Genomic DNA, 27692 nt, shown 5'->3' on the forward strand with positions numbered 1-27692 from the left:
CTCTGTTCCAAGGACAGAAAATGGAACAGTCTTGACTACAGAAGGCAACGTGCAGGGCTTCAGATGGGAGATGAGGGGCAGTCGAGGTGCTGGGCTAAGGAGCACGCTTGCCCAGGGGATCACCACGGAAGATGCTGACACAGCCCGTGGGAAGACAGCCCACCGCATGTGGCAATTAACAACCTGATTTTGGCTGAAGGTGCCCAACGAAGACAGGTGCTCTGTAAAAGACAGGGTCCCGGCCTGATTACGTTCACAGGGAAAAAAAGAGTGAGAAATCAATATAAGTTCCAGATATCAAGAGCCCCTTCTGTGACAGCAAGAAATACTAACAGCTTCAACTGCAGCAGATTGCCTTCTGAAGACTCCAAGGCTGGCCTTGCTGTTTCCTCTGCTGGAAGGCTCTCACCAGACACCATATGCAGGCCTCTGCCCAGACTCTGCTCTCCACACAGGCCGGCCCCCAACCCCATCAAATGGACTCACCCCAGTCTTTCTGTAGCTCTTATCCTGCATGATTTATCACCACCTGCCATTGCTTTTATAGTTTTGTCTCTCCCGGCAGAATGTAAGCTCCATGAGGGAGGGTAAGGGCTGTGAGACCTTGACTTTTAAATTACTACGTTGTCAACATCTCAGCATATGAATGGCACTCAATAACTACTGGATGGCTGAAAAGACTCAATGATGGCCTTATTTGTGTTTCTCCAATCATCACTTGTCCAGGAAACCCTAGGTTCAACACATGCATCTATACAACTGCACATTCACCCCCACACACTGCAGCGAATGTTCTAATGGATCCATCCTTTTTCAAATGAAGTGTCAAGACACAGTAGTTTTTGTAATCAATTATGAGATGTGTCCCAAATAACATGTTCCCAATAACAGTTAAAGTGCACGAGATTGTCAATTATTTACTGATAAATTAGATCAGATTCAAGGTTATCCCTAATAACATTTCTATCACTCATTTGCATTCCAGTAAGCTTTCCTGAGTGGGAAAGAAAGGGGTAGAATTACAGCTAGCTAGTACACGGATTTCTGAAAGGATTAACCCAAATGCCAAATGTACTTTGTTCTAAAATCTAACTACGTTGGGGAAAAAAGAGGGCTTGTCTTGGCCACAGAGTTCGAGGCTCCCTGTCTCAGAGGCTCTGTGTTCTTTCTCACCCCATCACTAGAACTGATGCTTTTCAAAGCCCTATCCCATCCCCTGCCCCTCCTTAGCTAGACAGAAAGACTGTGGAAATAAGCACAGTGAAGCAAAAAAGGGTTAAGTTAAGCACTCATCTACATGGCCCAAGGTTCCTTCCAGCCTCCAGATCTGTGACGTCCAACATAGTGGCCACTGGCTACAGGTGGCTATTTAAGTTTCATTAAAATTAAGTAAAATAAAAAACTTATTTCCTCAGTAACACTAGCCACATTTCAAGCGCTCAACAGTTACATGTGGCTAGCGGCTACCATGTGGGATAATGTGGATATAGAACATTTCCATCATCACATAAAGTTCTATTGGCAAGCACTGCCCTGATCCCAGAAAATATGTCACATATCACATTAAAACCAGAAGAATCCCGATGGACGAGACTGAGGTGCCAAAGCAGGTCCCTTTCCTTGCCTCTTTAACTATGATGAGAGAGTTTAGCTTATAATAGTTGATCAAAAGATGAATAAAACAAAACAACTGTGTTCCAGGAAAAAGGGCAATAGGAGAAAATAACATGGCTCCATTCAATCCGTGACTTGCTTCATCCAGCCCAAGCATGAGATTTTGCGAGACAGGGGTGGGCAGCAGCGCAGCTCTGACAAGCAGAGATGGATGGCGACACAGAAAAGGAACACGAAGGGGGGAAAACAGCACCAGCAGGCCCTGGGTCTCCTGGCTCTGACAAGGTCGCCTCAAGACAACTTTATTCTTGTACATTTCCTTTAAGAGGGATCAGTTATTTGTCTACAAACTTCCGCTTCAGAAGCAAAATCAAAACACTGTGGACAAGAGCAGACATTTAATCTGCAAACAGTCCCTATTTTGAGGTTGAATAATGAAGGTTAAATCCACACAGTAGTGATCTAGTAGTCATACAATATATAGGTTTTTGAAGTATGTAATAGCTATCAGGATAAAGCCTAATAACTCTTTGTAGAGGTCACATTTCAAAGCTAAGATTTAAATACATACACAGGGAAAAAAATCTCTCTGCAGCAAAGCCCAACCAAACACAGGTGCAGTGAGAGTTTCCACACCACATTCCAAGTCAGCTGAAATTACCTGTCCATACCATTCTCTCTCTTTTTAAAAAAAAAAAATAGTGGTTTCAGGGTAACCATCACCTGAATAGTATACATTGTTGCCATTAGGCAATTTATCATCCCTCTCATCCCTCCCACCCTCCCACCTTTCCCCCGTCCAACCTTTCCCCGTCCCCAATGTCTATTATTCCACTCTCTGTGTCCATGTGTACACATTATTTAGCTCCCACTTAGCAAGTGAGAGCATGCAGTACTTGACCTTCTGTTTCTGAGTTATTTCACTTAATAACCTCCAGTTCCATCCATGCTGTTGTAAAATACATAATTTCATTTTTCATGACCGAGTAGTATTCCATGACATGCACACACGACACCTTCTCTATCCAATCGTCTGTTAATCCACCTTAAACATAATTTCATTTTTCATGACCGGGTAGTATTCCATGGCATGCACACACCACACCTCTATCCAATCGTCTGTTAATCCACCTTAAATATAATTTCATTTTTCATGACTGAGTAGTATTCCATGGCATGCACACAGGACACCTTCTCTATCCAATTGTCTGTTAATCCACCTTCCATTATTTATGAGGGTGCCCTTTAAGGTTCCCATGAAAGGGCCACTCAGACACTTGTGAGTTTTAGGCTGGCTGCTGAGAAAACATAGTAAGGGAAAAAAATAATGGGATACAGAGGTGCTCATTTCGTTAGGATGAGCACCAAAGATCTGAATACAGTATACCAGAGAGAAAGAGACTTGGGTACCCAGCAGAAATGCTTACCTCTTGTAACAAAAAAAAAAAAAAAAAAAAAAAAAAGGAAAATCTATTGAGGGGCTTACTATGTCCCAAACTCTGTAGTGAATAATTTACAGACATTACCACATCTTCACAATAACCCTATAAGGTGGACACTATCTCATTTCACAAGAGAAAATTGAGGCACGGAGACATGAAACAACATGCCTGAAGTCACACAGCTGGGAAACAGCAGAAGCAGGCTATGGACCCAGGCTGCCTGGTTCCAGATCCAGCTGGTAACTCTGGGCCACACTCCCCATCTTCCTGCTCTGCTTCTCCTGCTCTCCAAGTTTTCAGGCAAAATAGTTGAGCCTCTTAGCCAAATACAGAGTTCCCCAAAGCGTGTGAGGCGTACCACTGGTGAATACCAGGTGATTCCTGGGTAGATCCCAGGGGAACACTGTTTCTCATTTTAGTGTTTATATATTTATTGTAATCTCTATTAGGAAAAATATATATATTATATATAATATGTAAATTATAAATAAAATAGATTAAATAAGTGACAAAATTTCCTTCTTAAAGCAAATGTATTCAGAAAAACAAAAAATTGCTGAAAAAGATACCAAGTAATCAAAACTAAAGATAATACGGGAGTATGGCATCAACAACAAAAACCCAAGAAGGTAGCATGCTGATACAGCTTGGATATTCGTTCCTGCCCAAATCTCATGTTGAAATGTGATCCCCAGTGCTAGAGGTGGGGCCTGGTGGGAGGTGTTTGGGTGAGGGGGGCGGATCCCTCATGGCTTAGTGCTGTACTGGTAATACTGACGTCTCCTTTAAAAGTGTGCAGCACGGCCCCCCTCCTCCCAGTGCTCCTGCTGTGACCATGTGAGGTGTCTGCTCCCACTTCACTTTCTGCCATAAGTAAAAGCTCCCTGAGGCCTCCCCAGAAGCCCAGAAGCTCAGCAGATGTCCCGCCACACTTGTGCAGCCTGCAGAACAGTGAACCATTTAAACCTCTTTTCTTTTATTTGAGACAGAGTCTCACTCTATTACCCAGGCTGGAGTGCAGTGGCGGGATTTCTGTGCACTGTAATTTCCACTTCCTGGGCTCAAGCCATCCTCTCGCCTTCCATGCAGCTGGGACTACAGAGGCACGACCACACCCAGCTAAATTTTTTGTATTGTTTGTAGAGATGGAGTTTTGCCATGTTGCCAGATCTCAAACTCCTGGGATCAAGAGATCCGCTTGCCTCGGCCTCCCAAAGTGCTAAGATTACAGGCATGAGCCATCATGTCCCACTACCTCTTTTCTTCATAAATTACCCAGCCTCGGGTACTTCTTTATTGCAACCCAAGAACAGCCTAACACACCTGCAAATCTAATTTCTTAGATTAAGAAACTTAGGAATCTAGTTGTTTTGTTTACCTTTGCTCAAACTGTCCTTTCCACCTGGAATATTCTCCTTCCCTCCCCCCTACCCTCCACGTCTGCCTGTTAGAAGCAGACACCCTTTGGGGCAGGCCAATGCTCTCCTCCGGTCTTCTTTAGGGTACCCTCACCAGTGCTGCCTCCTCCTCAAGCCTCTCAGAAGGGTGCTTTCTTTGACCATCCCAGCCTCACTGCTCCCTCCTGCCCTGGACCCTGTGGATCTGCTTCCTTGCTGTCCCCCTCGCTACCCTGGAAGCGCTGTGAAAGCAGGGCCTTCAGTTGAGCATACATCCCTGCACATAGTGGGCCCTCAAGAAGCATTTCCTAAATGACCAAGCATTCTCAGGATACTGGATTAGGTACTCCTAATCCAGTACCTAATTAGGAGACAGGATTAGGTACTCCTCATTTCTGCCAGCAAATAGGAAAAGGTACAAAATAGTTATGCCCCCAATATTTCCTGAAACAAGGGACCCAAGCAGGAATCTCCCAGACCAAAACTGTAAAGAGTTGGAAATTCTTTTTCATTAAACACTCACCAAGTTTTATTGCAAGTCTGCAGGCCTAAACCCAGATGGAGCTTTTGTAAGTCCTCCACAATGGGCCTAGCCATCTATGAGTATTTTATAAACAAAATACAGTAATTAACCTTGGGACCATTGAAAACCACATGAACAACCAGACTAAATTAATATTTACAAGATCAAACAGGACAGCAAAGATGATTAGATCAAGGAAGATTTAGATGTGGGTCAACTCACACTGCAAACCACAAATGAAATCTGCTATTAAGATGCCTTATACTCACTCATAGCACTGATAAGCCACCTCTAAGACAGAACATTAGGACAGGTAAAGCATCTGGACTAATAACAGTATTGAGAAGACTCCCCATTATCCATCCGTTCACTGGAACCAAGAGAGCAGCCGAGACCATTAAATCCACAGATAACACAAAAGCCTCATTTTAGTCAAACCTCCACCACAGTCCAATTGTAATGATTAACAACGCTAAGAAAAGTAGCCATTTATTGAGTCCTTATGATGTGCCAGACGCCACTTTAAGTACTTCAGGGGATTTAATTCATTGAAGCCTTACAACAACCCACAGAGGCAGCTGCCATGCTTAGGCCCATTTTTCAGATTAGGAAGCAAAAGGAGATCAGTGCGCCCCCCAGGACAGCCAGCAAGGCAGTGGTAAAAGCAGGGTCTGAACCTGGCATCAGAGAGGGCTCATGTGCTTCATCATCATGTCATACTTCTGTGCACCTAAAATTGCAATTTTATCCTCAAATATAACAGGCCTAACATTTGCTCACATTTCCATCAAAATAACTATGGCATATTTGCTTGTTTCATGCCTTCATTATGGTGACTTCATTAAGTCGGACAAATACTAGCATTTTTTATACCTCATTATTAGTTCTACAACAGACGTTGCTTATGCAAGGAACACAAAGATTAATCCTCTTTCTAAATCTTAGCGGAGTCCTAGCTGATGCAGTCATGACAGGGAAAAGCAGCAGCAAACTTCAAATGTATAAGGCTGATGCCCTAGTAAATAATTACACAGTAGCCAGCCTCCCATCCCAATGATAAAATGAGAATTGCTGGGTGAAAATACCACCAACTTCCAAGCAGGTACAAGTTGAGCATCCCAAATCTCAAAATCCAAAATCCCAAATTTTTTCAGCGCCAACATGATATTCAAAGAAAATGCATATTGGAACATTTTGGATTTCAGATTTTTGGATTCAGGACACTCAACTGGTAAGTGTAATGCAAAATCCAAAAAACCTCTGGTCCCAAGCATTTTTAAAAAGGGATACTCAACCTGTATGAGCTATTTCAGAAAAGCAACTTCCCGACTTTCACAGATTAGGGAAGGTATAGACACCATGACAGAGGGCTCACACCTTGCAGAGGATGACTCGGGTCTAGTCCAGCATAACCCCTCTGTCTCTCAGAACTGTACACCCCAACTCCATGGACACATTCAGTGGACCAGAACAAAGAGCTGGATTCAGATGCTCTCTCAAAAAATGGAACTAAAGATTCTTCATTCGGCTCATATGGCTCACCGATGCTGAGGTAATGTAAACTCAGAGGCCACGAGGCCATTGTGCCCTGACAAGTACACCCATCTGCTGACAGCAAAGCCTGATAGAGACTCATGAGGAAGCAGAGACAAGGGACCATGGCGCCCCACAGCACCAAGACTCACAAAGGAGTTGCACTACCCCTTGGTGCCAGGCCCTTGCAAGGTCTGGCTATATTGTTTGCCCTCTGGTGCCACAAAACACCCAAATAATGCCTCCTTTTTGTTCACATGAACTCAAGTGAATCTTTCCCTCTTAATCACAAGAGCCTAGACAAAAGCACACGACCCGAGGTAATCCTCCGCCAGTCCCACCAAACAGGATGATCTACAGCGCTTGGCCATCCAGTGCTGTTTGTGTCCTCCCGGAGGCTCAGCGTCCTCATCTGGCAAACCAATCTAGTCTAGATTCACAAGTTACTGGGGACCAAATGAGAAACAAATGGATTCTGGGCTATGCTCTGCTGTGAGCAGTTATTTCTACGGGGAATCACATACGGAGGCAGCACCAGCAAAGGTCTGCCAGTGGTTGGTGTGCCTTCAAGAGGCAACAGAGCTGGGCTGCGTGGGCCACAGGTCACATCCATATGGCGTTTAAACATTCTCTTGCATCTGCAGCTAGTTTACAGACTGAAATAATCATGAATAACTTAGTGGGACCTCCTTAAACTTCATTTGCTCTAGGATAAACATAAGCCGATATGATGGCAATTAAATCAGTTTCCCAGATACTCATCTAGGGAGTGACTAGAAAATTCTGCCTGTACGTTGGATTTCCTAACAGGTGATCCCAAACATTACTCATGAAAGTGAAAAGACCTCCTGAGTTTATCTTTCTTCCAGACTCCCAAATTGTCAATGCCCACTCCACTTCCTCAGCCCTCCCTGGTGACAACAAAGAAGACATCAGGACTGTGTTACCCAGTGAGTGGAGCCTGGTGCCATGGCATGTGCCAACAATCCCAGCTACTTGGGAGAATGAGGCAGGAGGAGCACCGGAGTCCAGGAGTTTGAATCTAACCTAGGCAGTATAGTAAAACCTAATTTCTAAAAAATAAACGAAATAATAAATTAACACAGTGGAATGTTCTATCCTCAAGAAAAAAAACGTGTCAAGCGATAATCCTATTTTTTCTAAAGTTAAGAATTATATGAGGCTTGGCCACCAATTTTAAAAGTGAAAACTTTAAGCTGACTGAAAATATGTAGAACGTGATCATCTGAAAGTCACACATAAAAAGCACAACATTCCAATCTTTCTGTGCATAACTAGGGATGCTGGTCTCCCTCTTCCTACCTCACAGAGAGATGGGTACATTACTTTTTCAGCAACTTGGAAGATGGTACAATTTGGCTGTGTCCCCACCCAAACCTCATCTTGAACTGTAGTTTCCATAATCCCCACATGACGTGGGAGGGACCTGGTGGGAGGTAACTGAATCACGGGGTGGTTACCCCCATGCTGTTCTCGTGACAGTGAGTTCATTCTCACAAGATCTGATAGTATTATAAGGGGCTTTTCCCCCTTTGCTCAGCACTTCCCTCTCCTGCCGCCATATGAAGAAGGACGTGTTTGCTCCCCCTTTCAGCGCAACTGTAAGTTTCTCGGGGCCTTCCTAGCCATGCGGAACTGTGAGTCAATTAAACCTCTTTTCTTTATAAATTACCTAGTCTCGGGTATTTCTTCATAGCAGCATGAGAACGGACTACTATAGAAGGTCATGTGAAGGTCACTGGATGACACAAATATCTGGGTCCTCCAAATCCACATCTCCACAACTTCAGTGAAACCGTATCAAAAGCTAAGGATTTTATAACCAGCCTCATTATCAACATATCACATTTCACTTATTCTAAAACCTGAAATAATGATGCATCTTATGATCACAGCGTCTGAAAATTACCTGTGGCGGTGCTTTATCTTTCTTAGTGGTACAAAGAATGAAGCGTCTTACACTCTGTTTACATTCAATAAAACAGAAGCGATTTGGTGAGCGTCACCCTTCCCCCCGCCCCATGCATACCTCCTTCCCATCCCTGAAGGAACTTCTGAGCCCACTCGGGCCCCATTCTGAAAATCCCACTTGACTTGAAAGCAGCAGCAGCAGCAGTCAGCTACAGACTCACACTACTTAGCGGAAAAATGAAATTTAACTCACATGCAAAGATAAAAGGGGACAGTTCTCCGCAAGTGAGACACAACATACGGGACCAGAATCCAAACAAGTCCTTTCTTCAAAGCTTCTAACTTGAACTTCGGAGAAAGTCTGGTATCTCAGAGAGGGCAAGAGGAACAGAATCACCCTCAGAAAGACTCTGGTGGAGCACTACAGACCAGACTGGGGGCTTAGTGAAAGGGAGGCCAGCTTCAAGTTTCAACAGTGATTTGTGCATAATGATCCTCTCAGGTTGACACAAGATAGTTAGATTAACTAAATTAATCAAAGTACAAATTGTGCTGGCAAGCTCTAGTGCCTAGCTTCTCCCAAGACCAACCTGCCAGCAATGCCAAGGCTGCGCCTCACAGCCACCAGCTCAGAGCTGGCAGGTGATGGGGCCGAGAGATGCAGTCACGCTCCAAGCCAGAGGCAGCAATCTGAGGGGCGGGCCGAGGGAGGGCTCTGTTGAGCCGTGACAGTAGAAGCCTTAAACACAAGATCCATTACAGCCTCAACACCCACAGCCATTTGTATATCATGGCTGGAAATAAATCCTCAGGAAAGCAGCCATTAATGCACCTTGCCCAAAACCCAGCTGAAGATCCCTGTCTGCTGAGATGTGATACAGGGACACACGACTTCCTCAACTTCCTCGCTTGGTATTACCAGTCTGAAGAGCAGCTCAGGTGACTGTCGTTATATTTAGCACCAATGCTCACTAATACATTTTGTTATCATACCCCTCAGAGCTGACACTAAGGGAGCCCTGAGCTAAGTTCTTCACCAGGGTTAGCTCACTGAGTCTTCACAGACATCCTAGAAGGTAAGAATCATGATTCTCTCCACTTAAAGATGTGGAAACTGAGACTCAGGGGAGGTCAAGTAACCTGCCCAAGGACACAGTAAAGAAACTGCAGAGCCGAGCGCGGTGGCTCAAGCCTGTAATCCCAGCACTTTGGGAGGCCGAGACGGGTGGATCACGAGATCAGGGGATCGAGACCATCCTGGCTAACACGGTGAAACCCCGTCTCTACTAAAAAATACAAAAAACTAGCCGGGCGAGGTGGCGGCGCCTGTAGTTCCAGCTACTTGGGAGGATGAGGCAGGAGAATGGTGTGAACCTGGGAGGTGGAGCTTGCAGTGAGCTGAGATCCAGCCACTGCACTCCAGCCTGGGCGACAGAGCGAGACTCCGTCTCAAAACAAAACAAAAAAAAACCAAGAAACTGCAGAGCTCGGACTTGATCTAGTTACCTAACGCTGCTGGGAAGTTGGTTTCAAGGTAGAAAAACATGAACAAATTAACAAAATTTCAGTTTCCATTTCTTTCGTAGAAGAATCACTGACTAGCATAGGTATGACCCCCATGTATAGAGATTAATGGGAGAATGAGGAAGTGAGTGGCCCCCTGCTTTGGGGGAGGCAGTGACACACCATCTTGTCGAAATGCAGACGCATCACCACTGGCAGACAGACACAGCGGAAGAAGATGAATGTTGACAAAAAGCTGTAGACACAAGCTTGACCTCTTTGGCTGCCAGTTCCACGTACAGCCATGAGATACAGATATCCCTGTCATAAGGCAAATTTGATGTAGGCCAACTCTCAAAGGCTTTTCTCATCAGTTGGACAAATGTGCACAGGGACGGCAAAAATTACTACTCCCCCCCCACCCGACTGACTACTGCACGGTTCCACATGATGGCTCCATTTCTATAGAAGCTTCCTCCAAGGGCCGCCCTTTCCAAGCTTCTACAGGAAACCCTTTACGGTCCCCACCAAGCACAGCGTGTTGCTCAACTTCAAAATTCAGTTTTCAGATAAAGTGTTTTAAACATTTCCCAGCTGGGCACAGTGTCTTATGCCTATAATCCCAGCACACTGGGAGGCTGGGATGGGCAGATCTCTGAAGGTCAGGAGTTCAAGACCAGCCTGGCCAACACGGTGAGACCCCATCTCTACTAAAAATACAAAAATTAGCCGGGCATGGTGGCGGATGCCTGTAATCTCAGCTACTCGGGAGGCTGAGGCAGGAGAATTGCTTGAACCTGGGAGGCGGAGGCTGCAGTGAGTGGAGATCACACCACTGAACTCCAGCCTGGGTGACAGAGAAAGACTCCATCTCAAAAAAAAAAAAAAAAAAAAATCCCTTTTTTCTTTCAGAGGACACTGTCTTCAAGTTTTAACTTTCTTTTCATCTGCTGTCACCCTACAAGTAGCTCTTTCTTCATCAACTAATGGACTGATACAAGAGCATTTCTGCATCTACAACCATTTCTCCAACACTAAAGGACACTTAAGGACAGAAAGGGGGGCAGCAAAAGGATGTGGGTAAAACCTTGAGGGATGGAGGCTGAACCTTAACTTCAGACATAAGTTCTCCAAATCAAAAGTAAGTCAGAGCTAAAAGGACCAACGGTGCCTTATTCACAGCACATTCCTGCAGGCCCTGTCCCTTGAGGGCCAACAAGTGGCTATGGGAGGGTATGTCTCACCCAGCAAAGTTAGAATTGGAGGTGATGCTAAGGTATAAAAACAACCGTACTTTAGATCTTTTGATTTTGGTTGTAAGATCTTGCTTTTTATACTGACACTGCTAGTAGTTTGTAAGTGAAGTTGATGTGGCATACTTTCAAATTGTATTGTTTTAGCTTGAATGGTCTATAATAAACTTTTATAGAGCATAACATGTTAATCACTATAAAATTTGTTGTATTTTAAGAACGGTCTAAACATTTTATTAATAAAATGCCTTGTTTACAAATCACTCCTGCCATCAACCTCATTTTACAGATCAGGAAACAGGAGTGAGCTGAACAACGTCACCAGTTACTAAAGGGCGGCAGCAGGGCTGGCACCCAGGCCACCCACTGGGCCCCAGAGCCCAGGCTTGGACCCCATACATCGCAGCTGCTCCTGGCTTGATGCAATGACAGGCATGTCCATGCTTCAGAAACTGTAAAGGCCTAAAATAAACATAAGGTGTCTCTATGACTTTCGCTGTATCCTTTCTTTGCCCTTTTCATAACTGCCTCAAAATAATCAGGATAATTTACCTTCTGTTTGTATCCCCAAACTAGTTTAAAAAAAGAAAAAAACAAGCCTTAATATGCATGCCCCTTCAGCAAGCCGAGCTGTGAGTGGAATGCATAAGCCCAATACAGACATCGGAGCAGCTGTGTGCTCTGGAGACACACGGGTTAGCAGTCATCTCCCACCAACCTCCAGAAAGTGGGCCTGGAATCCCACCTATGCTCCTACCTCCTCTCAAAAATATGCTCAATTAAAGTTATTATATTGTCTTCAAAGATAATTAAGCTACTCATCTAACTGAAAGTGTTTTGTTAGTTTGTTTTCTTCTGCTGGACTTGCTAGATGTTGGAAATAAAATGGGGAACAGGCCGATCTGGCCCCAGGCCCTGTCCAGGCAATCAGTACTTACAGTCCAGCATGAATCAGGCCATGATGTGGGCAACACGGGAGTGGGAAAGTGGCCTGCGGAAGCACACGGGAGGGCACCTTGCCCCAACTTGGGGAGTTAGAAAAGACTCTCAAGTAACAAATACAGAAAAATGAAAACATATTCACCACGCATAAAGTGAGGTGGGCACATCTGAACACGGCAACAGCTCAGGCAGTAGCATGGGCCAGCGGGTCGAGTATGGTGACTCAAGGTGACTAAGTACCAGAGCTGGGGCGCTATGGGAGCCAGACCTGGACCATAGCGAGCTACATTATGCAGTCTGTCTTCATCCTGAGCATGAGAAGGAGTCATCAATACTTCTTTTTTTTTTTTTTTTTTTTTGAGACAGGGTCTCACTCTGTCACTCAGGCTGGAGTACAGTGGGGTGATCACAGCTCACTACAGCCTCGAACTCGGGCTCAAGTGATCCTCCCACCTCAACCTTTTGAGTAGCTGGGACTTAGGATTATCGCATACCACCACACTTGGCTGATTTTTTCATTTCTTTGTAGAGACGGAGTCTCATGATGTTGCCCAGATTGGTCTTGAACTCCTGGGCTCAAGCTGTCCTCAGCATCAGCTTCCCAAAGTGCTGGGATTGCAGGTGTGAGCCACTGCACCCAGCCATCAGTACATTTTCAGCAAGACAGTTATGTGATCAAACTTGCATTTTGAAAGGTCACTCTGACTATGTGGGAAAAGGACTAGGTGTAAGACAGGGCCGCCTGTGAGGAAGCTGTTGCAAGTGTCCTAGTGACAGAAGACGGCCTGAAACAGGGTGGGAGTATTTGTTCATTCAGTTAGCAGCAAATTCATCAGTATCATCTGAGGAGATGGGAGATGCAGTCACTGGGAAGTGCCTTCCAGAGCACGCCAGGCTGCTGACAGTGACAATGTTCCATCTGGGTTGCTTATGGGAGGCCTATAATAGGCCTTTTCCATTTTGCAACTCATAAGAATAAAGCAGCTCCCCCAGAAACCCCCTCAGCTAGCCAAGAGCTTTGAAACCCTCCTTGAAAGCAATATGAACCCACCACTACGTGATTGAGAAGGACAACACTTCACTATCTGGAGGAAGTCTCAACAGGAAACGCAACATTCCCCACAAGACATCTCGCTAGGAAATTACCACGTTCCGGCTTTTTGAGCTGAGGTCCCCAAGTACAACGTTTTGGCCGAGGATTCCAACCAACTGCCAGCAGGATAATGTGGTTATGCTGTCTGAGCTACTGTGAAAATGCATTAAAATCTCAATGTTTGAGCTCATCCAAGCAATTAAAATTAACACGGACTGTTCTGTTTTAGACTGGGAAAAACAAGGGATAGAGGAATGCTGGCCTCCATAATCCTCTGCTAGTTTCTTAAACATTTTAAAGGCATTTGGAGCTGGTATGTATGCTATCCAAGCCGAGTCTGAAGGGAATCTAGTTAGGCAGGAACACTTCCACCGCTCAAGTGTTCAGGGGCAGGGGGAATGGCGGATGGGAGCTTGGGGTAATGAGAGAAAAACTTAGACCTACTGGACGCCTACTATATGCCAGCCCGATCTAGGTGCATTCACCACCTGGAAAAAGGAGTGTCTTCAAAGCCATTTGGCAGATGAAGTGGAAGAAACTTGTAGAGGATCTAAAGCACACAGAAACTATCATGGAGACACTGGAAGGAAAACGTACTTCCACCTTGTCGCTAAACAAAGCTCCTCAACGGTCACTTCGTCATTTTCTGCTCACTAAGACATCAAGAATTCAGTCTATCTTGAAACTCGGGTGATTCCAATTCTCATCACAGACAACATGGATGATGTAGTATTTTGAATCAATGCATTCAATTCTGGGAAACATGCCGAATACCAAGTGTGATTTTAAATGGCGAGGTAGATAAATCTTGCTATGATTGGATGACTGGAGGAAGAGCAGGTGGGTGGTCGGACACACCAAGAGAATACAGAGCATCCGGGAACCCAGCATGCCGGGAGGAGGTGCTGAAGTCAGGGAATAAGGACTGTCTCACACACAGCCAAAATCAGCCTTTGGGGATCTAGAGGAGATGTAAACAGACCCAGTCTGAAATACAAGGAATAACAAATGTGTAGCTTCTTTGCTACAGAGTCACCAATACATATCTCAAAGAACATGTAGAAAGTTATCTCATGATAGAAACAGACCAACTGAGTCAGGTCTGAGGTTGATGGAACCCTAAAGCTGATTGAGTGGTTGCTTTTCCTCGATGAGCCATAAATACAAGATATATAGTGTTCTCTTCCAATCAATGAGAATCCCTTAAAGTGAGCACAGCCTTAGGCTAGAAAAGGATAAAGGCAAACTGGTGCCAAGCCAAGGGCAAATAAGCCAGAAAGGGTATATCGCTAATAATACATCTGCATTTGCATTAAGTGTGGAGCAGAATTAAAATGCACCATGCTATAAAAACTGGGCGATATTTAAGATACTAGGATAGCAAGAAAAAATTTCCTTCATGTTCAGACACTGCTTTAGATAAGTTACATTTGCCAATTGAAGTCACCCGGCACTCTGTCATATTCCGTTCTGACAGTAAGGACTGGTAAGCTGAGGCATTTAAGGCTACTGGTTAAGGAAAAAAAAAAAAAAAAAAGACAAGCAGTAGGGCCAGAAATTATTACTAAAACCAGGTGCTTTGGGCACTTTACTCCTCTGTCCACCAGGAAGGTGGGAACTTACTGGCTTCATTCACTGTGTTAGAACAGCACCTGGAATGTAGGAGGTGCTCAATAAATGCATATCGACTGGATGCACTGGATATTTCCTAGCAAAAAGCACACTATCCAAAAACACAGTTTGGAAATGATTAAGAACTAGCACATTGGCAGCAAGTGCGACCATCTTCTCACACGTTAATGCATATACACATTCAAAACCTACAGACTCTCACCCTTCAAAAGTTAACACATTTAGCGGCATCCAGAGAGAGCCAAGACCAGAACACACAGTGGTGGGAACTACTGATAAGTAATCAATAATCAGAGAAGCCTACTGACTAAAAATAACAGTGGTCTACCATAACCCTCCAGTGCTAAAACACACAGACACATACAAACAGGGAAAGGAGAAGAGCGGCGGGTATCTCATCTTATGAACCCAATGGGTGACCAAGTACAATCCCTGTTTAAAACAAACAAAAAGGTGCAGGGGTGGTGCCTGTCTTGACACAGCCATTCTTTGGTGCCCCCTTCCACCCCGCTAAGGGGCTCCTGGGCAGTACCCTTCTCTTTCATGAGATGCCCTGCAAAGATGCCAGTGAGTTGCTCAGATCCCAACTTATCATAGCTAGAGCTTAACGCACACAAGGGTGCCTGCCGCTCCCGAATCTGACAGGCCTGCAGCTGCCTTCCTCATAAAGGTCAGGGCAATTCCTCTAAGCTGTGTCCATGCCCGGGCTGGGCCCCACATGGCTGTCTGTGGATCACACCTGTCCCCAATGATTCCCTTTGGTATGTCACATGGACAGACCACTGGTCCTGCTGTACTGATGGGGGCCACCCAGGGGAAAAGTCAGTATCTTAATGGGCCTCAATGGCAGAAGAAACCTCTCTGCTTTTCTGGACATTCTACTGACATTCCCTCTTATAGCTGCCAAATACTGCTGGTTCCAGTTAGAGGGCTAGCAGCATGGCCTTGGACAAGTCACTCTCTATCAAATGAGATGTGATGCCCAACCTCGTCACCAAGGTCCCCTAACAGTCCAAGGAAGTACAGTCCCCGGAGTGTGCTTGGAAAGATGGCAGAGGTGCTGCTCAATTACAGCATGCCTGCTCTGTACTCAGAGCCAGGCACTCCAAGATGACTCCAGTCCCCACCCTGGAGAACGAGGCCGGACCCAGAGAGCAGGCAGCCGCAGTGTGGTCAGTGTGACTGCCCAGAGGCTGTGGGGCAAAGCCGGCTGAGCTAAGCTCTGCTTGGTCTTCATCGAAGAGACACTTTAAGAGGGCTGGAGGAGAAAATGCATTCGCAAAAGTGCAAGGCATTCCAGGCGGAGGCACGGCGAGCAGCAGGGCACAGCTGACCTCTGCAGGCTCCTTGCAGCTGACCCGGGGTGCATCTCGCAGAGCAGCCACAGATGAGGCTGGAGGAGACTTCAGAAACAGCCTCCAACCCCAGGGTTGAAACAAATTTGGCAATGTGACAAAAAGACAACAAAGTTCTTGACTTCCCAGCAAGTACTAGATGAGCAAACCGTCCCCTGTGTGATGGGAGGGTCTTAGGGAGTTCTCTTCACCTGGAGAGGTCAGCAAGGAAAAGAAGAAGCTGAGCCAAGACCCTGGGCAGGGACTGGCCCCAACAACAAGCCTCACCATGCCCAAGAAACTGTGGTGAGCTGGTGCCTCCCAAAACAAGTAAGTGACTGCAGCAAAGGAAATGCAGAGAGCAAGTTCCAGAAGCCAAAGAAAAGTGCAGTGAACAGGAGGCAAAACAGATGCCCCAGCTCCCCTCCCGCACACAGGCCAGAAGTCCTGAGCCAGTGCAGAGAATCCCTAAGATTAGCACAGAGTGTAGTTTGGGAACCTTCTATTGCTAGAAAGAAAATGAAAAAAATAATAAAAATAAAAATAAAAGCACATAGCAGCCAAAGAATTGGAGAGGAAGCCCCCTGGCACTCACTCCCAGGCCTCCTGCCTCTCAGTGCTCCTGCACCTGACAACAGCCACAACCAAAATCTGAAAAAGTTAAGGTGATGCAAACGGAGGCAGATGCAGAAGGAAAAGAAACCACAATCTAAAAATGACAGAGGAAGAGATTCAGAGGCTCCATTTTAATTCCATTCAAATACTGTTTTACTGCACACTTGGAAATCACTAATACCAATAATTACCATTTATTAAATGCCACTGTGTGTCCAACCCTGAACTAGAAACTTGACATACATTTTCCAGTTAGATGCTTAGAACAGCCCTGTGAGATCAGCGCCATGCCCGTTTCACAGTCCAGCAGGTGTTAGGTAACTGGCCCAAAGCCTCAGTGCTAATACAGGAGAAGCCTTCATCTTGCAGGGAAAACAGACAAGTAAAGGCAATCATGGGGTAAACACAGGGAACATCTAATTTGGATGCATCTCAAAGCCCGGCTTCCCAGAGGTGGTAACAACTAAGCTGAGACTTGAATGACTCAGAATTTTCCACAGAAAGAAAGGAGGAGGAAGAACAAGAGCTAAGGCCCCAAGATGAAGAGATGATGGCCCCTTGGGGAACCGCAATTAATTCTGTAGACTAGAAGTGGCAATAAAAAGAAGAGCAGAGAAAGTGGGGAGAGAGGAAGCTGTGCACTAAAGTCTCCATAGATGAAATGCAGGATGTCTGGGCTCCATTTTCACATATGGACTCCAGTCCTCGCCTCCCCCCACCAAAAAAGCAAGCAAGCGTGGGGAGAGATGGGGAAATACATGCAACAAGTTCAGCAAAATATTCTTTATTTATTTATTTTGAGACAGAGTCTCGCTCTCTGTCACCCAGGCTGGAGGGCAGTGGTGCGATCTCAGCTCACTGCAAGCTCTGCCTCCCGGGTTCACACCACTCTTCTGCTCAGCCTCCCCAGTAGCTGGGACTACAGGTGCCCACCACCACGCCCGGCTAGTTTTTTGTATTTTTTAGTAGAGACGGGGTTTCACCGTGTTAGCCAGGATGGCCTCGATCTCCTGACCTCATGATCCGCCCACCTCGGCCTCCCAAGTGCTGGGATTACAGGCGTAAGCCACCGCGCCCGGCCCAAAATGTTCTTAGTGGTTGAAAGTAGGTCATTATTCTCTCACTTTTGTGTATATTTGAAATTTTGCATAATAAAAAGTTTTCATAATGAAAAGGGTTTCTTCCCCCCGCAAGAAAGGAGGGAGGAAACAAGCTAGAAGAACAAGTGGTGCCAGACCATGATGACAACAACAGACCATGATGACAACAACAGACCGTGATGACAACAGACCACAACGACGACGACAGACCACAACGATGACAACAGACCACGACGACGACAGCAGACCACGACGACGACAACAGACCACGACAACAGACCACGACGACGACAACAGATCACGATGACGACAGGCCTGCACTGGGACTGCTAATGGTCAACAGGTCATGTACAGACACTCCCCCTGGGCCACACACTCGCATGCAATATTCATGTCATCCTCACTGCTACCCTAAGAGGCAGGACTATTTGTGGCATTTTACAGATGAGGAAACTGAGGCGAGGGAAGCCGGCCAAAGGACTCGGGCTCCCGTGTATTATTACTAGAAAGCCTCCAAGCGCCAGCAAGGGAGCTGGAATTCATCCTAAGAGAGAGGGAGGAAATCACTGAAGAGTGACAAAATCAGATCTCTACGTTTTAAAGATCCCTCGAGAGCTGCAGAGTGGAAAATAGATTAGAAAGGGTAGACTACAGGCCAGAAACCAGTGGGGAGGCTGCGGCATTGCCCCGAGCAATAATGGAGGCCCGGGGAGAGGCAGCAGCAGTCAAGATGGAGAGGAAAGACCTGAGAGGCTGTGAAGAGGGGGAATGAATAGATCTGTCAGAGGGTGTGAGGTACAGGCAGAAGCGACGGATGACACCCAGGGATCTGGGCAGGTGGCTGGCTAAGGCATCCCACCACGAGAAGTGGGTTGGTGGTGGGGGTGAGGATTTCAGTTCTGGACTGCTTCAGTCTGAGAGGCCTGTGAGTCTCCAAGGGCAGCTGTCCAGCTGGGCCCTTTGATACATGGGTCTGGATGTTGGGGGAGGGAGCCAGCCTGGTGATGGAGTTAGAAGTCACTGTGTGTGGCTGGCAAGCGCAGCCACAGAACAGATGAGATGGCCCAGAAAAGGGAGAGAAGCACTAATAACCCGGCGGCCTTCTCCCAGCCCAAACCACCATGAAGAGAGAAGACAAGAAAATGGGAGGCTTCTGTACATGTAATGATATGCTTCCTTCCCACCACCAATGTGCAATTTTGCATAAGGACAAATGACAGAAGACAATTTCCTTTCTACTTAACATTCTTGGAAGAGAAGAGAAAATGCCCTTTATAGGCTCTGGTTACAATCTACAGAAGGCTCTGGACAAACCACACAAACCTGATCATCCCACAAAAGGCTGATAGAAGAGAGTCAAGCAGGGAATCAATGTGAGTCCCCACGGCCAGTGGCTCCCAGCGGGCAGGCTGACACACGTCCAGCAGCCTCTGCAGCCTCCCTGGGGCCGGCCAGTGAGCCTCCCAAAGACAGTTCCTGCTCTTTTACAGAAAAGAATGAGGGAGTCACAAACCTGATTCCAGGCAACAAAAAAGTGACTATTTTCAGAAACCACAACTAATAAGTAGAACATAAAGACATGGAATCGGGCCAAAGCCTTGGGATAGAAACCGTTTCGAATGATAGGGGTATGGCTTGATTTTCAGTAACATTTACCCATGGTGTGTTACAAGAGGCGAATGCTGTCTGCAGAACCTTTGCAAGGTAATTTTCCACTCAAGTCCCTGGGGGCTGCTGCTCCACTCTGCACTCGGGGATATTCTGAGATGCCCTGGAGCATACACAAAGGCTGTGTGTACTTCAGAAACATTACTGGACTGGAGCTGAAGAGGTGGAAATAACTCTCCCTTCCTCGGATTACACTTTTGTTTCCATGACCACAGAAATGCACTGATGACTCCGATGAACCTCTCCGGGGCAGAGCTGGAAGGGACTGAAGAGATCACCCAGCCCAACCCTTCATCCTACCGACGAGGAAGCTGCAACCCAGGCGGGGAAAGCCACTGGCATGAGGCCACAGAGCAGGACAGTGGACGGCCAAGACTGAACAGTGCTCTCTAGAATGCTCCGTCCAGGGTTCTCCTGACTGCACACCGCCAGGCGCAGCTTTACCTTTCATATTAAAATGAGCAAGAATAAAGGACAGTTGCTGCAAGCGCGCCACATTGGGCACCGGCCTAGGTCCCTCAAATGTGCTCAATGCCTTAGTCCCCACAACAGCCCCGGAAGGTGGAAGCTACTGTTATCCACACTGAACTGATGAGGAGGCTGAGGCAAAGGCACGTTCTTCCAAATGAGAAAGCTGGGAAAAGGGGGATGAGGATTGAGACCCAATGAAGTCTGACTCCAGAGCCCTGCTGATAACAAGCACCCAATTTACAACCTGGAGAGAATCCAAATGTTCTAAATTAGCCTTTGTGTTCAGATATTGTCCTCAAGAAGCAGGGCTTGCTGAGCGTGGTGGCTCACGCCTGTAATCCCAGCACTTTGGGAGGCCAAGGCAGGAGGATGACTTGAACCTAGGAATTTGAAACCAGCCTGGGCAACATAGTGAGACCCCGTCTCTACAAAAAATTTAAAAATTAGCTGGAGCATGGGTGTGCATGCTTGTAGTCCCTGCTACTTGGGAGGCTGACGCAGGAAGATCTCTTGAGCCCATAAGGCTGAAGCTGCAGTGAACCATGATTGTGCCATTGTACTTCAGCCTGGGCAACAGAGCAAGACCCTGTCTCAAAAAAAAGGCTAAAAATCCCAGACTGGCCCACAAGACCTTTCCCACCAGGTGAGAAGACCATAAAACAGATCTGATATCCTAGGTCTTACTGAGTCCCAAGGTGGGAAGAGTCCCCTTTGGTGTGCACAAATGTCCGCCTGGGGCCAAACATGCCCTTCTCACCTCCTCTCCACAGTCCTCTCACTACTCCTGTGGTTTGTCCCCAGGACTCTCGCCCTGCCTTTACTGCCCCTCGATTCCCACACCCCCCACCAAATCCCCAATCCCTTACCTCCACCCCCAGGTTCTGTGAGGAAAGAACTGCCCCCCAACACATTAATTCATATTAATGTGTGAATTGTTGTCTCAGTGGAAAAGGTGCTGATTATCCAACAGAATCTCCAATGTGAAGAACTTCAGGAGAATACCAAAGTCAGGTGTGGGAGGCCTGGTGAGGGAGCTGAAGCCACTGGAAGATGGGCCACCACTGCCTGGAATCTGTCCTCAGCATTGTCTTAAGACAGTAATAGCAGCCACTGGAGAGTACTGACTCTGTGCTAGGTTAAGTGCTTTACTTGTATCACCTCATTTAGTCCTCATAACACCTTTCTGAGGTGGGTACAATTATCATTCCCATCTTAGAGAATACAGCACTGAAGCACAGAGAGGTTAGCCTCACGGCTGTTAGGTAACACAGCATGTGAGCCAGAGTGGTCAGGCTCTGGAGCCTACGCTCTGAACCACTGAGCAACACCACCACTCGATAAACGAGTACACACGCATGTAAGTAACACACGCCCCATAAACAAGCACACACACGAGAAACAGGTGCCCCAAGAATGAGCACACACACATATGTGTAACATGCACCCCATAAATGAGCACACACGCATATGAGTAACGAACACCCCATGAACGAGCACACACACAAGTAACACACACCCCATAAGTACAAACGCATATGAGTAACACTCCATGAGCACACACACATGCGAGTAACGCACACCCCATGGACGAGCACGCCAAGCAGAGTAACCCACGCCCCATGAACAAGTACACACGCATACAAGTAACCCGCACCGCATGAACAAACATGCACACGAGTAACCCGCGCCCCTGAATGAGCACATATGCATATGAGTAACACGTGTCCAGGAATGAGCACACATGCATACGAGTAAAGCACGCCCCATGGTGAGTACACACATACACACACCCCATCAACAAGCACGCACACACACGCACGCATAACACGCACCCCATGGACAAGCACACACATACGAGTAGCACACACCCCATAAATGAGTACACAGGCATATGAGTAACACGCAATCCATGAGTACACGGGCCCAGAAGTACACACGCCCCATAAATGAGCACACACGCGTATGCGTAACATGTACCCCGTGAACAAGCACACAGGCATATGCGTAACACACACCCCATAAATGAGTACACAGGCATATGAGTGACACGCAATCCATGAGTACACATGCATACAAGTAACACACGTTCTATAAATGAGTACATATGCATGAGTAACATGCATTCCATAAATGAGAATACACATGTGTACTATCACTATGCCTGGTGATTATAACTACCATTTACTTAGCACTTACTATGTGTGAGTTATCCTAAGACATTTGATGTGCATTATCTCAATCTTCGCTTCAACCCTATGACACAAATACTAGTATTATCCCCATTCTACAGATGAGGAAACTGATAAATTCAAAAAGAATTTTTTCCCTTGTATCAAGGGTTGTGAGCTCAAGTATAAGCACAGAGCTGGATCAGAACTCAGGTAGTCTTGACTCCAGAACTCACATCTAGGTTTTTATATTTTTGATATACCTTCTTGACTTCTGAATCCTACCATATATCTAGCTGTCCAGGAGACTGGCTGAATTTCATTGTTTTCTCTGGTTGGCTGTTCTTTTCATAATGGCTCCCATGGTATCCAGGGTTTGCAGGTGGGGAGGGAGGAGGAGGGTGCAGGGTTCAAGGCTAACCAGAGCAGTCTATACTACAGCCCAACCCACTATGCTAGCAAGTTCATTTTGAGTGATGGGGCGCTACACAGGTTAGATTTAGGTGAAAGAACACCTTCGCTAATAAAAGGACAATCCAGAAGGGTGCTCAATCCTAAAGTCATGATGATTAAACTTTGAGGGGCATTTAAGTCATTTTCTTTCCTATTATATTCTGAATGAATCTGTATTCCCTGAACATGTAGCAGCTATATGGAGAGAAGAATGAGCCGGGGTGGGCCTGGTGGGAAGGAAAACACGAGCAGAAATTGGTTATAGGTAACTCACAAAGTAGGATAACCCTAAGAGGCTGGTGGAGCTGACTTTCCTCTTCCTAGACAGTTTCCACATTGCTGCCAAAATGACAGCTGCCACAGAACACCTGACATCAGGTGCAGCAGCTCAAATTTGCCTGACTCAGGCAACTCCAAAAAACTTCCACCAAGTCCCATTAGAAGGGCACACCAGGTGACAGATGATATGGATAAAAATGCTACAATCAGCCTTCAAAGAGCTTATCATTGGTTCACCCAATGACCTCACCCTGGCCTTCCAAATGACCCCCAGCCCTGGCCTCCATCATAAGATCTCCAAATTTCCTCCCATCTGCAAGCACCACAACTGGCTTTCTCAGTAATGGCTGAAAATGGAAATGCCCTCATTGTACTTCATCAAAAATACAAGCAAGCAAACCACAAAAGGGTTGTAAATTAAAAATTCAACAGAAAATGCTTCGATTCATTTATTCTTTCATTCACTGAGCTAGTCTTCACTGAATGATTACAGTGTACCAGGCATCTTGCTAGGTGCTGGGGACTCCCAGCAAGGAACAAGATGGACATGTTTTCTCTCCCCTGGGCCTTAGAGTTTACCCTTAAAAGAGGACGGAGTCCGTAAAGGAAAGGCTCTGCGTTGCAACGTAAAACGATTCCAACCCTGTTAGTTCCGTGATGCAAAAACAGAAAAGAGCACCTTCAGAGATAGATGTAAGAAGTGAACTTTGCAGTAACTTCGTCATTAAGCAACTGGATTCTGATAAGAACGGTTCAGGAGGGCAGGACAGAGGAAACGTCTTCAGACTTTCCAATGGAATATTCTTGGAATAGAAAGTTGCTCTTTCTATAATAAAAAATCAAACATTAAAAAAAAAAAAAAAAAGGTAGCAGCAGCACCTCGCTCTGGGCCCATTTCCCAAGCCCAGTAAAAAGTGACACTTCTGGGGTCTTTGCAGCTTCAGATGTCGCCAGGGAAAGGCGGACGTCTTAGTCTGCTTTTCCAGGCAAATATACAAGTAGCCTTCTGCCATAAACAAATGAAAAAAAAAATAAAAGCCAGAAATAAAAGCCTGGTGACAGGATGCCAGAAACCTTCAAAAGGGAACCTTCAGAATAAGTTCAGGTTAACTCTCAGCATCTCTGAACATAATAAGCACTATCAAGTCTACATTCACTATTTTATAGCAAGGACAGCGTTGATGCCAATTATTTTTTGCCCTAGTCAAGAGAGCTTGTCATCCTTCTCAGAACAATTATCTATAGGTGCATAATAGTGAAAAGCTAAATTCTTCCCCCAATTCAGTATGGGAAAAGTGCTGCTCACAGCAATTTGACATCATTCCATTAGATGAGATTAATTTTTAAACGTGTTATTCTAACAATTATGCCAAGTACCATGTAATTAATATTCCAACTGACTTTACAAAAATTACAAAATCCCCTAAAGAAAATAATTAGTCATTAGGCATGAACGAGACTTTTCTATAGCCAACAGCACATAAAACAGAAAGTTCATCTCATAATGGGTGGGTATCAAAGCCTTTCTCATATGTCCTTCAATTCTTAGCCAATAGTGCATACAGCTGACATTGGCAAGTTACCCCAAACTTCACTTAACATATTAACGCACTTACTGGTTTAAACTCTTTGAGGGTAAAATGATGAACGATGAAAGCTTTAGCAATTAAAAAGCTCTTTTCATTTGTAGGAAAGGCAAGATAAACATATATAATTAATTGTTTGCTCTTCCATGTCCCCAGCTGGAAATTAGAGTACTGGCTTATTTCTTGAGGCTACTTCTTGTGTTTATTAAAGAAATGTATATAGGCATCCTCATCCTTGTTTTCCCTCTTTTCTTTCAGGGTTTTGTGTATTCTTATAATCTATTTTAAATCCCTTGTAGAAAAAGGCAAGGTATAAATAAGTAATAGTCGCACAGGACGTCATATGCTATAACAGAAATAAAAAACATGTTTTCCTTGCCACCCTCTTCTGAATAATTGGCAGTCACTGCCTAGTGCCAGAACAGAGAGTTGCAAGGATTCTAAGCCAATATACACACAGCCTCAGCAGGAAAGAATGCAATGGTTGATTAGTGATGTCTGCCCTAGAAAGAGCAATAGGTTAAGAATCCAGGTACCATGTATTTGCCATCTCCACCCTTTGATAAATCACTAAAAATTAGAAAAATACATACAGATTCATAAATAAAATATAATGTGAATTGTTTCCAGGATGCAAGTAAACGGGGAAAAAAATGTTTTCTACAGTTGAAAACCTTAAGCAAAACCAGACTAAAACATCAAGTTTTGAGGAAATAACATTGAACCAGGTCAGGAAACCCAAATTCTGGTCTAGCTTGGGGAGCTGTAAACAGGTCAGTTCACTGGGCCTCAGTTTGCTCACCTCTAAAATAAGGGGCTGAGTCTCTTAACTGTTCTCTCGTGCTGGTGAAAGAACATAGTTCCTTTACAGGAGCCGAACCTCAGCAGGCCGGGGACATGTCTGCAGCCTCGACACCCCCTCACATTGCTCATAGGAGATACATAATCTGGGATAAATGCATACAGATATTTTTAACCTGTAGCATTTCCAGCACAAGAAGTTCCACATACATAACACATAACATTTCTTTTCCTTAATACAACCTATTTTCCACTGTGGGGCAAGGGTAGGGGTTGACGTAGGAACTTCTTTTTTTTTTTTTTTTTTTTTGAGACCGGTGTCTCGCTCTGTCGCCCAGGCTGGAGTGCAGTGGTGTGATCTCCGCTCACTGCAAGCTCCGCCTCCCGATTCACACCATTCTCCTGCCTCAGCCTCCTGAGTAGCTGGGACTACAGGCGCCCGCCACCTCGCCCGGCTAATTTTTTTTATATTTTTAGTAGAGACAGGGTTTCACCGTGGTCTCCATCTCCTGACCTCATGATCTGCCCGCCTTGGCCTCCCAAAGTGCTGGGATTACAGGCGTGAGCCACCGCACCCGGCCGAAGTAGGAACTTCTAATAGCGGAACAATTCAGTGATTAAACTACCTTCATTCAAAAATTCAGTGTCATCACTTCAACGTAAGACTAGTCATTTCCATGAAGTGTCCCACTCACTCATGGTTTTGAGATCAGCCTGAATCTTCCCACCACTGAACAGTCCTTGTCACTGTACCCTATTTCGAGAACTTGACCCACAGGATACATCAACATGGCTTCCTTTTCCAAACAACTATCTGTGTAGAGCTGGAACAGTCCCACGTCTGGCCTAAAAAAACTGCAACAGACATCTGTGATTTCTTTATCTGCCCTGCATCCATGCCTTCTGGGAACTCCCTCCGTCCCAACTCCAAGGAGCCCCATTTCCTGTGTTTCAGGTGCTCTGAGCTGCGGATCCCACCCATGGATGCAATGAACCATCTCAGAGGGCACCTGTCAAGTTTGGGCCAGAATCCTTTTTCAGAGCCTGACATGGACACTGGGAGGTCACCAGGTATGAGAACTATGTATCCCCACAACTGCATGTTTTTTACCCCTTGGAGAGCATCAGGCCAAGAAAGGAAAGCAGTCCTAGAGAGGGCAGGAGAGTGACGTTCCTGCCACACCACCCAGGCACCCTGATGCTCCTGAGCTCAGTCACAGACAAGTAACTCCCCGAACATTTTAGTTCCTTGAACCAGTGAAGGCCGCCATGCCCCTTTTTTTTTTTTTTTTTTTTTTTGGCTAAATCTAGACCCAGTTGGGTTTCTGTCACTGGCAGCCCAGAGTTTTGGGGAAAGGCCTTCTAGGCTACATGTATGCATTCAAGGTTCAAGTTCTTTCTTTAGTAACCCATGATAAAAATCACCTTCCTAAATCACAAATGCAGCTCCCAGGGTTCCCCTTCAAACCAAAGAATACTAAAACGCCCTCAAAGAGAAATTCAAAGAAAAAATTCTGCACACCAGGAAAACTCTCAAGGTTTATCTCTTATCCAAGACCTAAGGGGGAAAAAAACCACCGAAAAGAAGAAAATGCCAATGGATTACTGGAGGGGGCACCACCCTGCAAACAGTTAAACAACTAACAATTCTAACAACAATTATTCAAAGAGGCAGCACAGTATAATCAAAAAGCTTCCAAAATCATTCCTAAAGTATATATATATTCTAGTTCCCTATCAACATAAAAAGCCCGTACATACATGCATGCCACAACACATAGCACCCAAACAAAAGGAACTTGTTCGTAAACAAACGAACCGTTTCCAGATTCATGAGCCTAACTGTTTCTGTTATTTTTCAACTACAGTTTAGTTTTCCACTTACAGCTGTCCTAGGGTCTCTGCCACAGGCCTGCCTGCTGAAAGAAATCATGAATATCAAACTCTACAGAGCATGTTAAGAAAAATCTCCCTTAGGTGGCATCTAAGTAATTAGAGAGTCATCTAACAAACGGTATTGTAGTGATGCTCATCCATCTGTGACAGAGGAAAAGACAATACAAGAACATAATGTTTGCAGCTAAACATTTAGACACCTCCTGGGGGCCACAGATTCCTCTGTGAACCTGATGAAAGCTACGAAGCCTTCCCCAGATACACATGCACATACCACAACATGCTGCATATAATTTTAAGGGGTTCATAAGAGTTGCTCCCTATACCCGGTCTCCAGGTTAAATACACCTGAGTTACAATTTTTAATATGTAATCACCTGAGCATCATGAATCCCCAAAGACTTCAAAGGACTACAAAATAGATTACAGAAAAATTCTACCACTTCCAACTCTATAA

The 27692-nt window shown here is 45.5% G+C and overlaps 1 protein-coding gene across 3 annotated transcripts in view; it reads right to left on the minus strand.

The window, feature by feature from the left end:
- Nucleotides 1-27692, minus strand: part of LOC105464057 (mediator complex subunit 27) — a 217355-nt gene that overhangs the window by 187099 nt on the left and 2564 nt on the right. The window lies entirely within an intron of this gene.

Source organism: Macaca nemestrina, chromosome 14 (assembly GCF_043159975.1).
Source record: "Macaca nemestrina isolate mMacNem1 chromosome 14, mMacNem.hap1, whole genome shotgun sequence".
Taxonomy (NCBI): domain Eukaryota; kingdom Metazoa; phylum Chordata; class Mammalia; order Primates; family Cercopithecidae; genus Macaca; species Macaca nemestrina.